Genomic DNA, 15,285 nt, shown 5'->3' with positions numbered 1-15,285 from the left:
GTTGTATTTACAACTTTAGGAACACAGTGATTCTTCCCACTATATCCACCCTCCCACCCTTCTTCCTCCTGCCCCTCCTATTCTCATTCTTATTTGTTAACTAAGATCTATTTTCAATTAATTGTACACATATGGCTTCTTTTTCTTCCAGCAAGACAAAGCTCACTTCTAAAGGGATGACAATGTGATTAGATCACACTCACCTGGCTCAGCCCCATACCTTAAGGCCAACACTGCCATATAATACAAACAATCACAGATGTACATCCTTCACATTCATGGTCCCAGATATTATTCAGGATGCGGGCTTAAGTCTCGGGAGCCATATTAGAATTCTTTAGTCCACACAAGGCTATAAGGGCATGTCTTTCTCCAACGCTTCTGAGTTACACAAAAAACAACTCTGTCTGAACAGGAATGCTCAAGTGGAAGAACTCAATTCAGAAAGATCTTTCTGGGTGGGTGTTGTGCACAGTGGGTAAAACCACCACTTGTGATGATGCTGGCATCCCGTATGGGGTATGAGTCTGTGTCCCAGCTGCTTCACTTCTGATCCAGCTCAGGGCTAATGGCCTGGGAAAGGCAGCGGAAGGTGGCCGGAGTGCTTGCCCTTTCTACCCAAATGGGATACCTAGAAGGAGCTCCTGGCTTTGGCTTGGCCCAGCTCCAGCTGTAGCAATTTGGGGAGTGAATCAGTGGACTGAAGGTCTCTCTTCTCTGTCTCTTCCTGTCTCTCCATAACTCTGACTTTAAGATTCATTTATTTATTTGAAAGAGTTACACAGAGAGAGGAGAGGCAAAGAGAGAGAAAGAGAGAGAGAGAGAAAAAGAGAGAGAGAGAGAGAGAGAGAGAGAGGTCTTCCATTTGATGGTTCCCTCCCCAAACGGCTGCAACGGCCGGAGCTGCGCCAATCCGAAGCCAGGAGCCAGAAGTCTCCTCCAGGTCTCCCACGCAGGTGCAAGGACTTGGGCCATCCGCCACTACTTTTCCAGGCCATAACAGAGAGCTGGATCATAAGTGGAGCAGCCGGGCACCCATATGGGATGCCGGCGCTTCAGGCCAGGGTGTTAACCCGCTGCGCCACAGCACCGGCCCCACTGACTTTCAAATAAATAAATAAATATTTAAAAAAGAAAGAGGGCAGGATACAGCCACTTTTCCGCTTCAATCATTAGAGCAACAGAGGTAGAAAACTTGATTGGCTATGTGGGGATGAGATAGAAGCTGGCAGGTGCACGCGGGAAGCAGCTTTCACACCTCTGAGTCAGACAGGTTATGAGAACCTGGCCGGTTGTGATGCAGCCCTACCCCCTGCACTCCTCTTTGGGACAAGGTGTACCTGACTCATTTTCTTCCAGAAGAAGCCACATCTAACCCAGAGGATAAGCATAATGCTCAGTACATACTCATTTTTCAATAAACATGTATTCAAAAGAATCTGAGGCCAGAAGGGAAGCCAATAGCTGCCAATGATTCTGCAATATGGGCCAACCGTCCCTCCAACAATCAGCACAGAGCCACAGAAGATGGGAAGGAGACTGGAAAGGACTCTCCCTTCAGGTCAAGCCCTACCTCTCTTCCCTTCACTCTGCCCCATAGAAATACCCCACTAAGATAAAAGGAAGAGTTTTTCCAAATGCAGACAATCACATGACCAGAAAGACTGAGATGGCAACAGCAATGATATTGTGGAAGCTGAAAGATTAGTGGTTAAGTGACTGGCAGGAGATGGGCATGGATCCTAAATCAGCAGAGGAGAAACCAGAACCATTCAGAGGCTTCCAAGGGCCCGTGGACTGGGCTTGCAGGTAGAGTTTGAGAAATGCAGAATGTCAGGCCCCATCCTGGCCCACCAGAGTGTGCATATTAACAAATCCTTTGATGCTTCATGTTAAATAAAGTCACATTCACTTGGTTCAACCCTCTTTTGTTTCTAAACATGTACCAATTTTCATGTGTTCTAGGAATTCCCAATTCAAAAAAATATAGCAATTTTTATATACCATATGTCAGAAATCTAGATGAGAAAATGCTTTTATAGGACACACACATGCTACAAAATCTAATTGGTCTTAGGTTTTTTCCTGTGACATTAAATAGTCATTTTATTTGTCATAAAAACTTTGTACATCTTCGATTTCTTTTAGGTGGTGTTATAGTGATATATAAATTTGTAATTTGTATGACATATATAAACATTGTGAAGATCAGCTAAAATAGCCCATGTGTTTTATGTAATTACAGCTTATAAGTTATAAATTTTACCATTAGTAGTTTTTGTTGTACATTTCTTTTAAATTTTTATGGTGGTAAAACATATATAATAAAATTGATCATTCCAACCATTTTTAAGCATACAGTTCAGTGGCATTAACTACACTGACACTGTTTTGTTACTGGGACCAAGTCCATCAAAGCACAGAACTGACTTCATTTTGCAAAGCTGAAACTGCATAGTCATTAATCAGTAACTCTCCATTCCTTGCCTCCACCACCTACTTCCTATCTCTATGAATCTGCCTATGCTAGCTATTTCATATAACTGGAATCATACACTGCTTATCTTTTAATGCCTGCCTTTTTCCTTTCACTTAGCATAATGTCCTCAGGGTTCATCTACAGTGTAGCATGTGTCACACAGCCTTTTTTTTTTTAAGGCTGAATACTATTCCACTGTATACATACATTCCATTTGTTTCTCCATTCATCTGAATTCATCTGATTATGGACATTTGGGTTGCTTCTACTTTTGGCTATTGTGAGGCCATGCTCTTAGATTTTCGCTCCTACTTTTTGAAAAGCTATCTCAAGAAGATGGCAACTTTTATTTTGGTTTTAGGATAAAATATATATATTCTTTCTGGAAACATGGCAACAGGGCACTAACGGACAGGGAACCCCATGACTTTGAAAGTCTGGGTTAAAAAAAAAGTCACTTTCACCTTCCAAGATACCTGGATCTTTGCTTCCCTAATGTGGCAGTACTACCCTCATATTCTCAGTGGTATGAATAAAAATGTCTCTTATCATCTACCAAAGGAAAGAGTGGAGGGAAAGCCCATCTGAATTAGTGAACATACTGAATTAGAGTGTTTTTTTTTTAAAGCAAAGCAATTTCATTACTTTCAACCTATGAGAAGCGAATAGGAGCCCTTAGGCTCATATTTTAATGAACACAGAGAATCGTATATAATTACCATATCAAGTGCTTCTATGGAAATGGAAACTTCTGAAGTACTTGAGGACACTTGAAAACAGTTTATTCTCCAGAACTTGCAATATTCCACCCTAGGACCAGGAGGCCTACAGCCATTAATTACAACACTGAGGAAGGTTTGCCAAGTGATCATAACATTTACCCAACATCCAGGATTAATGAGTTTTATTGTATTTTGATTTACAATTAAAACTCTTTACAATGAACCAATGTAAGCAGAAAATATCTGAAGGAAAAACAAAAGCAGATTTACAACTGGTATTCTTAAACTATCTAGGTAGATAAATAATTTATTTGCAATCAACAAAATTGGTAAGAGAAAAGAACAAAGAAGCAATTCATGATATAATACGAGCTTAGGAGGCAAAGGAGAGCAACAGCACAACCAAAGTTTTGTCACAGGAGTAGTGATCAAAGACAAAAAGAAAACAATGAAATATCAAAACACCCAATAAAATCCCTGAAGCTTGATAATGTTTCATGCTGAAAGGTTGTCTATTATTAAGTTCTAATCCTTGATTTCAAAAGTATGGTAAGAAAGAACCATCTATAACTTGGAATCACTGAATGGTAGCGCATAAAGAAATCCATTGTTTCGGGCCCAGCACCATGGCTCACTTGGCTAATCCTCCGCCTGCGGTGCCGGCATCCCATATGGGCACCGGGTTCTGGTCCCGGCTGCTCCTCTTCCAGTCCAGCTCTCTGCTGTGGCCTGGAAGGGCAGTGGAGGATGGGCCAAGTGCTTGGGCCCTGCACCACATGGGAGACCAGAATAAGCACCTGGCTCCTGGCTTCATATTGGCGCAGTGCTCTGGCTGTAGCACCCATTTGGGGGGGGTGAACCAACGGAAGGAAGACCTTTCTCTCTCTCTCTCTCTCTCTCTCTCTCTCTCCCTGTAACTCTGTCAAATAAATAAGTAAATAAATCTTTTAAAAAAAAAGAAATCCATTGTTCCTCTTTCTTTTCCCAGAACATTTTCCAACTGACAAGTGTTAGAATTCATCAAGATCATTACTTCCCATCTGAATCTGGCATCCTTAAAGGGGGGGGGGGGGGATCCCTTTTCTATCTCATGAATATCCTGCAGAAATGCAAACAAACCAGTAGTAAAAACAAGCACAGAGATGGCTCTCAAAAACAGCACCCCCAGTACATGGATATGTGCCACTTTCTATCTTAGCCTTGTGGAGCTAAGGATGGAGTGGGCAGAGATCACAAACATTTAAAATCCATTAACCTCCATTTTGGAAGCTGTGTGGAGGGAACCTGGCTAGTGCTAACCCCACTTGGTTCCACAAGCTCTAACTTTGATGTGATCAGAAGAGGCTGATATCGAGAGAGGACGCGAGATATGTAGACATAAAAAAAGAGAGAATTTTCAAGAGGGAAAAAATTAAGAGTGTGCTCAATTATTTTTTATCCCATTTATTTTTGTTCTTATTAAAAGGAGAAAAATAAGGTGCATGAGCATTCTCAGAGAAACTGATTATTCTACTTAATGAATGAGGTATATGTTAAAAATCTTTTAATTAACCAAATACTAGGGATAGCATCGACTCTATGCAGCAGAAGATGTGAATAAACTTTGCAAGTGAAGCTGCCCACCTTCAGTAGGCTTAGCTTCTGTTGGACACAAACCCCCACATTGCTCCCTGGGTACAGCACCTCTGAGTGAGGGGAGCCTACCCCAACCTCCTTACAGCCCAGGGTGGTCAATGTTAGCATCCAAAAAGCATCACATCTTGTGCTTCTAGGGGGAAGAAGAGTGTGGGTGATAACATGACATCCAGATGCCTTAGTGTAGTAACCACAGGCATTTGGTGGTGAGCACGGATCTCACTTTTAGTCTCCCTCTGCTTTCTTGTGTTTTCCCATTGCCACACTGTCCACCATCCCAGTCTCTGCACACACTCATTCCACCTCTGCAACCTCCCAATGTCCCCTAGGGTTTTGCTCCTCCTGGAAAAGCCAGCTGTCAGTCATACCCCCTCCAGTTCCCAACAGTCACTGTGTTTACAGGTCCACAACACACTGAACAATGCACTGGTATGGTCATTGTTCCCAAGACAGTGATGTCTGTGAGCTCATCAGCAAAGACGGGTTTGTTGTGCACATTTTTATCACAATGTGCAATGCAATCTGCTGTGTTTAAGAAACCTGTACTGATGTGGGAGGACAGATGAAGCTCCTGGCTCCTGGCTTTGCATGGGGCCCAGCCCCAGCTGTTGCAGCCATCTGGGAGAGTAAACTAATAGATGGAAGATCTCTCTGTTGCCTCTCTCTACCCCCCTCCTTAATTCTGCCTTTCAAACAAATAAATCTTTTTTAAAATGTGTGATCAATTTAAAAATAAATCCCCCCAAATGGTGTAAGTCCCTTGCTACAGGCTGGCAGGGTCCTGCCACCTCCTTGGTTGATGCACTCCCTGAGTCACATCCTCATCCCCAACCTTCCTGACCTACGGACAAGCATCAGTCCTCTGACCATGCACGAGAGATTTAGAAGTTTACGTCAGAGACTCGGTGTTGTCTGTGTTTGTTTATTTTCTTTCCCTAGAGCTCACAAAATCACTGTGCTGATCAGTCAGTGGGAGAAACCACTGGAGTTACCATACTTTTTATTTTCATGAGTTCTAGTAATCCAGCCCATCAGTTTCCACTTCTAGATATTCCACACCCATTTCATGATGAGTGCTAACTTCTGAGAAGGGTCTAGAGTTTCTGGACACAGCAAGTTACTTCCTGATTAACAAGACCACTTATGGATTCCTTCAGGAATGCCATTTTTTCCTTCATTTATTTTATTTTATTATTTGTTCAACAACTAGGATTCAGTTAGCTTCTTCCAGGGGCTAAATGATACTTGGCTTCATAAAAAAGATTGCCAACTAACAACTTGATCTTGAATCTCTTTCCTCAAAGTAAGATTTTGAGACCAGACAGCAATTATCTATGATTCCAATTCAGGACATTGTGGGCGGTAACTTACATTTTTAGCTCCTAAGTGGGTGTACATGGCCCATATGTAGCCCTGAGTGTGGAGATTACATACTAAATATAGAACAAGGGCTCATCTATATGGTGTAATTGTGGATTTCTTAGTTCCATGTCTCCAAGCCACAGAAATGAGGGTACTATTCACAGAAGTGGCTTTGCTTAGCATATATTCTATACTCCACTTCCCCCCCCACCCCAGAAATCACCAGTTTATTTTTCCCCCAATAAAGGAGACTGCAACTGAGAAAATGCTGGATTCTTATCCCTACAAAGTTATCTATTTGATCATTTTTTTTTTAGTTTTGGGGTTTTTCTTCCCCAAAAAGGGGTGTCTTCTGATCATGTCTCATGAAGCTACTGGTGTGGTTTTCCAAGCACCCGAGGCCTTGTGTGTAACCACCTTTTGCACCTGGAATCTCAGTTAGTTCTAAGCAATATACAAAGAAGAGTGCCATTAGTAACGGAGATGAAATAAAATGGCAGAGAGACAGCTTGCAGAGCATTGGAAACACAGTGGGGACAAGGAAAGCAGGGGTCGTAATACCCAACAGGATCTCATGGGGTCTGCGCTAAGGAAAGCGTGGCCTATCAGCTCCAGACATATCTGACACAGAGCACGGTTCAGAAGTCCTGGTGTGACATCCGGCTTTTGTTCACATCCACAAGCGTCTTTTAGAAAAAAGGAACTCAAAGCACATAGGGAGGAAGCTGCTAAAACCCTGACTTCTAATTAGATCCTTAACATCACAGGAGGAAAAGGAAAATGGATGTCTACTGTTTCCTTAAAAGTCTGCTACTGCTTTATCTGAAACCTACAAACAACAAACACCCTAAATACTGCGTTGTTCGTGGGTTCAAAAGTTCAGCAGCATCTGCAGCAGCGGTAGCTCGCTCCCCAAGGAAGGATGGGTCTGGGGGCTGCGATGCCAGAAGGGTTATTGAACCTGGCTCCTCCCACTCAGACCATCTGCAAAAGCTTAGGTCTTTGCAACCATTCTGACCTTCAGGCTCTGAGTCCTCACTCCAAACTGCACCTGCCCAGGATTAGGTTTCCTGCTAGTGAATGATTGTTTCTTTCCTGCGGTCTGCAAACAGCTGTCACGTGATCAAGTGGCCTCCAAATGGAGGGAGCTGGGCCCCTCGCAAAAGGCCCGGGCAAGACAAGGACTTGAGTGATTCATCGCCTTCAAAAACCTGTTCCTGAAATGCTCTCACATGTTGATATCACTTCTTGTTTCAGCTCACAGATAATTAAAGCCTGTCAGAGAAAAGAGTTCTACCCTAGAAAACAGACTACCTCTAGGTCTCCTTAGAGCTCCAAGGGATGAATGGCACCATTGTCTCTGCCTTTTCCCTTTGACCCCAAAAGGCTGCTGAATCTATGGTTTCCAGCCTTGAAAAAAAAAAAATACCAGGAGGGGAAACTTGAAAAGGAATGCAGCACTCCCTGTAACAGGAGATACAGTTGCATAGCAGAAATCAGCTGCACCTGCTTCCCAGACAGTTTGCTAATCCAAATGATATGTCCACAGCATGCGTAAAATAACCTTGGACAGCCATTTCACCAGTGATAGAAACAACTCAGAGCGGCATTTTCACTTAAGAAACAGCTTGGAGGTGTTGGATGTGTGTCCAGGAAAACAGGGTGTTAAACAACATTTGTATGTAGAGTCTTCAAGAGGTTTACAGAAAATTTGTATCATGAAAACACGAAGAGTGCAAGGCATACAAGGGAGCACGTGGTTATGGTTAGAGTACAATAAAGAATAAGGTTATGTCAGCCAAGCTTCCCAATGATAAAGCATCGTTTCTTTCTCAGAAAGCAGAGTTCTGTATTAACGTGAAGAAAACACACAGAGTTGTACCTACACAAAACGTTTCCCAGTGGTTACTGGAATCACAATATTCCTCCTTGGATCAGAGGACTGCAGAACCTTCCCAGAACTCCAAGACCTTGAGAAATCAATGCAGGGGTCAGAGAGTTGCCAGGCAGTGGCTTTCCTCCCGAAAATGCCACTCCTGCTCAGTGAGCGTGCTTTCAACTCTCATACTCCCCTCCCCCTCCCCCCAAAATTCATCCTCCACCACCAGGACACACCACAAGTGTGTCCATCCCAAGGTTGACGGGTCAGATGAGTGCCAAAGTAGGCTGGTTTAGATGTGCCGGCACCACTATCACACACAGGCAGAGAAACACAGTCCGGATGAGGAAATTCATGGAGAAAGCGCTTTTCACTCCCTGGCCACATCTCTCTCAGCCCCACAAGTGCCAGCCTTGGCTCCAAGCATGCCAGGCTGACAGGAAGGAAGTCCCATCCACTGCATTAGCACCTAATGTGGCTAAATGTCAACCAGTGGGGCCCGGACGCTGAAAAGCGTCTGCCTTACTTTTAAGCAATAAGACAAGACAGGCTGGATCCTGGTGGGTGATTACTGCGGAGCTCATGTGAAGGCCATGAGACTGAGCACGAGAGAAATATAATCATTCCTTCAAGATGTCCTAACTGAAGTGCCCCCTTTTAGATGACAAAATGGATTTCAAACATCTCAACTTTAAAAAAAAATAGGAAAAAAGAAAGAAAACAGGCAGATCAGTTTATTTTCTGAGCACAGTATTAATGACAAGATGACATCACCAACAGCCAATCAGAAAGCTCTCTGGTGTCTGGTGTTCTAACACCATTCCATATTTATGGATAAGCACCAGAAGGGTGTGAACCCTAAGATGCAGTTCCCTCCCTACTCACTTCTAAATAAAGTGCCTGCTTTCATTCAGCAGCCAAACTGGAGGAAAAAAAAAAAAAAAAACACACAGCCAAAGCCCTCCCAGTGGCTCTTCCTCCTTATCCCCAGCCTGTTTTCTGACAATCCTGAAACAATAAGTGGAAGGCAGGGGAGAGTGGCTGGGACCCTGTGTCACTGCTTCCTGCGAAGCGCCTTGGAGCTTGCCAACTGTCCTTCCCAGCCAAAGCCCAGGCGTCCAGCGCAAACCCCAGAGAGCCAGGCACAATGTGAATGGCAGGTCAGGGCTCTCTGCGCTCAAAAAAAAAAAAAAAAAAAAAAAGAAGGATGCAATCGCTTTTTCCCCTCCCTGGCCCCTTTTTCATTATTATCTACACCCACAATATCCTCAACCTCTAAAGCAGTTCTGAAGACAGCATCAGGCAGTGGGAACAAAACCTTCTCGTTTCTGTTGGCGACTGCGTTGCCAGGGCTGGTCTCACTACCGAGCAGCTGGGAGACGTGGGGGCCAGAGCAGCAGCAAGGCCCCACGTGTGTTTTCAGTCTAAAACCAACGAGCTCATGAGCGCAAACTGATGCTGCCTTTCAGATTCTAGATGGCACAGAGGACATGGCTTGCACCACCCCAGAAAATCCCCGCCCTTGACAATGGCTGGACTCCTGCTCCTCCCCACTCCCGTGAAGACGGCCTTCTTCCTTTTCCACACCCTCAGCCATCTGATGTTGTCTCTGGATCATTGGATCAGGCTCAAAAGCCAGGATTATAACATGTGATGAAGATGCTTGGCCATGCAGCGACGATGACAGGAATTGGCATTCTGGCCCACAGCCAGAGTGACTACCTCGAGTTGAGGCTCCTTTCCTACAGATTCAACAAAGCACAAAGCGAAGAAACTTACTGATTTGCTCAGAGCAGACTCAATGTCACGGGCTTACTTTGGCTTGCCTCTGTGAGCTACCCTTCCCTTTCAGAAAGTCATACATAAGTAAGACTACAGCTTGTCTCTTTGCATAGTTAACTTGGTTCAAAGGCAAACTGCTAAGTAGACTCAAAGGAGGAAGAGGAATTGGGGTCCTCACTAGTTGGAGACGACGTAATTACAACTATCTAACGTCTATCACAGGCACTCACCCAGCCAAAGCATAAAGACTCCCCTTGTCTCATCTTGCAGCTTAGATATTCTAAACAACCCATATACTAATTCTTCCACCTGCAGAGACCCCATACAAATCACAAGGATCACCATGCAAGAAAGAGACAGTTGTGTGTGAAGCAAAGAAGAAAGGAATCTGACCTCAGACCTCTAAATCCTTAGGTCATGTGGGGCTAAGCAGAAGACGGAGGGGAAGGATGATTGTTTCTTTCTGAGACGCCATATTTTTCAAAAGCACAAGAGTGAGGGCGGGGGTGGGGGTGGGGAAGCGTTCCTTTTGTCCCATATGCTAAGCAATGGGTGTTGTCATTTTGAAAGTTATAAAAATTCATATCAAAGACAAAATAAAAAGCCAGACATGAAAATCTGAGCACTCAACAAAAAGGAACAAATTAAAATGCAGTATGCTGATATCATAAATCCAAAAATAAATATGTAGGCAAACGTTTTTAAAGGGCATTCTTCCCAGTGCCTTTCCTGGTGCAAGCAGAACCCTTTCCAAAACCCACCTATTAGAAGGCCTGGCGATTGCTCTCTCATCTTGGTGTTCCATGGAATCTGGCAGAAGGGAAAACAAATTGGCATCATCCAAAAGTCATTTACATTTGGTTGTAGTTGCATTATATGAGGGTGGGAGGTTGGCTCCAAATTTCCTTCTCTAATTAAATTTAGTTTAGAATAATTTTGTATTTTATATTCCCTCAGTACAAACCAACTAACAACTGCAGACAGTGGTCGACTGGCAACAGGAAGCAGCCAATCATAGACTTTTTTTCTTAATTGTCACAAATAAGTTATCCACAGCCAGCTGGTGGTGGTGACAGAATTAGCCAGAGCTCAGGGTACAAGTGCTGGTAGGCAACCCAAGTCCTTGATTGGCCCATTGACATCATGAGTGGGCAATGATGTGACCAGATGGGGCCAGGTGTGAGATCCACGGAATAAAATACCATGAATCAAAATGATGTACAAGTGTGCTTCAAAACGTTCATGGAACACAGAATTCAAAGAAAGTGATTTTGGTAGAGAAAAAAATTTAAATCCATGCACACAAGTGGACTTCAGGAAAGCTCACAAAAAATTCATACAATGAGAAAAAACTATTCACAGATTTAAAAACTGTTTTGTACCAAAATAAACATAGCTTTTAATTCCATTTCTCCATGAACTTTTTGAAACCTCTTTGTATTTTACTGACCAAAATCAAGCCCTCTTACTCTGTGTCTCATGCTCCTGATCTTGATCCCTTTTACTAGTTCTTCAGAGATGGGGCTGCTGTTTATCTTTCCTAGGATATCTAAAGCTACATACATACTCATAATACACTCACAAAAGTCAGCAAAGGCATGTAAAATTTGGACTCCGATTCTGACCCCTGAGGCTGGCTATACAACTCCTGTGTCATAAGTCTTAGGGATATCAGAATATTTCCTAGTGGCTGGGCCCAGGACACTCAGGGAAATCGGGGGTAAAACTCTATTGCTTTGGAAAAGTACAAAAAGCCCTCATTGGTATTGTTCGTGTATCACGGTATTTGCTTCCTTTGCCATCTTTATTTCTTCTTAATTCTCTTTCTTCAATACCAATCAGTTGATATGTGAGCCGTTTTCTCCAATACCTTTTTACTCTTCCTCATCTCACTAGGTTTTTATCTTTTCATTCATTCTTCTATGTTCTGAGGTAATCCATTATGAGGAATGCAAGTACCACACCTGCTTCTAGAATTCATGAGGGAATATTTAGGGAAGGAACAAATGAATATGGAAGGAGTGTTCCTAAAATATAAGAAGAATACCACGGAGAACAGTTATCTTTCCTGTTCATCACTTTCTGTAAAACCTCAAGTCCCCAGCGTCAGAAAACAGTTCACTTTGGTACAAAGCAATGGCCACATCAAACATGAGTACCATTCATTATGCAACTGAAGTATAGGACAGAAATGAAGAAAGGCTTGAAATTTTTAGGAAAGATGACTTTAAAATCCCATTTGAAAGATTCACTTTGGATGCCATGCAATTTTGGTGGGCACACATATAAGTAAAGCCCCGTTGTTGCTGGCCATTACCCACAAACAAGACAAACTAATGGCAAAAATTACAAGAACAGTAAAATCAAGGTCACAGAACAGAAAAAAAATGAGTAAAAACACCACTAAAGGAGTGGCAGTAGTTAGCCTAATGGCTAAGAAAGACAACAGTTAGGACACCCATAGCCCATATCAGAATGCCTGTGTTTGAGAGCTCAATTTTGGCTTCCTGCTAATACAGACACTGGGATGTAGCAGGTGACGCCTAAAGTCTTTGGGTTCCTGCCACCAAGTGGGAAACCTAGTCCCAGCCAGTGTGGGCATTTGGAGAGTGAACCAGCAGATGAAAGCGATGTGCACCTCCCCTTACCTCTCACATAAATGAGTAAAAATTAAGCAGAAGGCATACCACTCAAGCACTGCTGTTTCTAGACGTTTCCTCTAGTTTGACAAGAAGCAACTCCATCCTTGTTCTTTGGATAAACAACGGAAGCTTGAGCCATTAGCAAAGCTAATAGAGGAGACATGTATGGGTCTTACCATTTACTCAACATCCTGTCCCCCAAAACAGGAAGTGAATCACAGAGCTGAGGAACTACCCTATCATTTTCAAAGGGAAAAGATACTGAGCTTGAGTTAACTTTTCATTCTGAAACAATACCCTTCAAGATGGTTTATAATGACCTCAAAGTCCACTCCTGCGAACATTTGACCCAAGTGGTTTGCATTTACTCAGTATGATTTGTTTCCATGTAAAAATAAGGTTTCCTACTAAGTAGATTCATATTTATATAGTCTCTCTTACGTCCCGAGTTAACAGTCTATCAGCAGAGAATGTTTACATCATGGCAGTCAAGATCAAAGGCGAACATGGATATATCAGCATTTTCCCCCACACAGGAGAAAGACAGAAACAAGTGAGGACGAATGGAATATCGTTCAGCCTTGACAAAGGCGATCCTGCCCTGGAGGACATTATGCTACATGAAGGAAGTAGACACAGGAGGACAAACACAGCAGGCTCCCGTCATTACGAAGAACTGAAGATACAGTTGGCCCTCAATATCCAGGGGATTCACAGCCAGAGAGTCAATCAACTACTGGCTGAAAATATTCAGGAAAAAAAAAGTTGTATCTATACTGCAATTTTTGTTTTTATTTCCTAAACAATACAACATAAAGCTACTCAGGTAGCAATTACATTGTGTTAGGTATTGTAAGTAATCCAGGGATGGTTTAAGTACACAGGAAGGGGTGAGCGTTTGGTGCAGTGGCCAAGATGCCATTCCATATCAGAGAATCTGGACTTCAGCCCAAGCTCCACTTCCAATTCCAGCTTTCTGCTGATGCCTAACTTGGCAGACATCAGTGATGGCTCAAGTACTTGAGTCCCTCCATTGACATGGGAGATCAGGATTGAATTCTGAGCTCCTGGCTCTGGCCTGGCTCTGGCCTGGCTCAGCCCCTACTGTTTTGGGTACTTACTGAGTAAGCCAGTGGATGAGAGATCTCTACCTCTCCCTCTCTGCCTCTCAAATGTATTAAATGAGATTTGTAAAAAGAAAATAAACCTCTTTAAAAAAAATACATAAAATGACGGACATAGGTTATAACCAAACACTACCCCATTCTATATGAGGAAGCCTGATCATTCCCAGATTTTGGTTCCACAGGTATACTGGGACCAAATCCCCTGGGATACCAAAGACTGAATGTGATTCAACACGTAGAACCAGAGAATACAACAGTTGTTACCAAGATAGTAGCTAGGAAGAGAGAAAAATGGAAAGGGGTTGCTTAAACAGCACAGTTTTGTTATACAAGATGAATAAATTCTGGACAAAATTAGGGTCAAAATTTAGCAACACTGTACAATTAAGATTTTATTAAGAAGATAGAGCTCATATTAAATACTCTTAAAATAGACAAAAATAATATGAAGATTCATCAAAAGAGAGGAGTATTTGGCTTAGAAGTTAAGCTGGTTAGTATGGCAGCACCCCGTATCACAGTATCTGGGTTCTGTACCTGCCTCTGCTTCCTGACCCCAGCTTCCTGGAAATAAAAACCCTGGGAGGTAGCAAGTGATAGCTTTGAGTAGTTGCTTCCCTGCCACCCCTGTGGGAGATATGGATTGATTTCCTACCTTAGGGCTTTCCCCAGTGCCTTCTGTCATCATTATAAACATTTGAGGAGTGGGCCAAAAGATGGGAGTTCGTGCATATGTCTGCTCGCACCCTTTCTCACTCAGCCAATCTGCCCTGCTCTGTGTTAAGATAAATAAATGTATCAGAAGAAACTTTTTGCAAGCGATAGAGAAGATTTTGCCTTGACATGATGGTTTCATAGGTAGACAGTTAACTACCAAATTCATCCAGCTGTACCTCACATATTAAATATGTATAGTGTTTTTGAACAATCATTCTTCAATAAATTGGTTTAAAAAAGTTCAGAAAATGGTCAGACATAGTGAAGGTAGCTAAATATGCCCATTTTTCCAATTTTTGTCCAAGATTTTTTTGCAAGGCAGAAAGTTAGAGACAGAGAGAAAGAGAGAGAATCTTCCATCTGTTGGTTCACTCCACAAATGACCAAAACAGCCAGGGATAGACCAGGCTAAAGCCTGGAGTCTGGAACTCCATCTAGATCTCCCATGTGGGTGGCAGACAGCCAAGCACTCGGGCCATCTGCTGCTGCTTTCCCAGGTGCATTATCAGGGAGCTGGACACAAATCAGCACTCACATGGGATCCTGACATTGCAGGTGGCGGCTCCAGCTTAACCCACTGTATCATAACCTTGGCCCCTAAATACGTCCATGTCTTAACATATATACAGGGGTCCCTAAGTTCATCATCCTAAAGTTGTCCTGCCTTCTCTGCTTACTTGGTTCTTTAGACCTTATTATTCATCTAATGAAATTTAGCACACTTTATCTGGATTTGAAGAGGAGATTAGAATATAACCTTCCTAAAATACAAAACAATTACTAAGGTGCTTATTGATCCGGGTATGTTACCTCAATAAGCCTCTATCACGCTTTAGGAATGTAAGGGATCCAGGGATGGCTTTCATACGACTGAACTGTTTGGTGCAAAACAGCATCTATGCTTGCAAATCATCACATCGGGCAGAGGAAATAGCCACAA

At 42.8% G+C, this 15,285-nt stretch overlaps 1 long non-coding RNA gene across 11 annotated transcripts in view; it reads right to left on the bottom strand.

Moving 5' to 3' along the window:
• The window catches only part of LOC103349704 (uncharacterized), a 451,983-nt gene that overhangs the window by 289,174 nt on the left and 147,524 nt on the right, over positions 1–15,285 (bottom strand). The window contains exon 3 of one of the 11 annotated variants that reach the window (XR_011388772.1): positions 10,621–10,669. The exons of the other annotated variants lie outside the window; for them this stretch is intronic. This is a non-coding gene — a long non-coding RNA (uncharacterized lncRNA). The remainder of the gene's footprint in view (positions 1–10,620; positions 10,670–15,285) is intronic. 11 annotated transcript variants of the gene reach the window in all.

Source organism: Oryctolagus cuniculus, chromosome 5, assembly GCF_964237555.1.
Source record: "Oryctolagus cuniculus chromosome 5, mOryCun1.1, whole genome shotgun sequence".
NCBI lineage: Eukaryota > Metazoa > Chordata > Mammalia > Lagomorpha > Leporidae > Oryctolagus > Oryctolagus cuniculus.
This window is presented reverse-complemented; position numbering and strand designations above follow the sequence as displayed.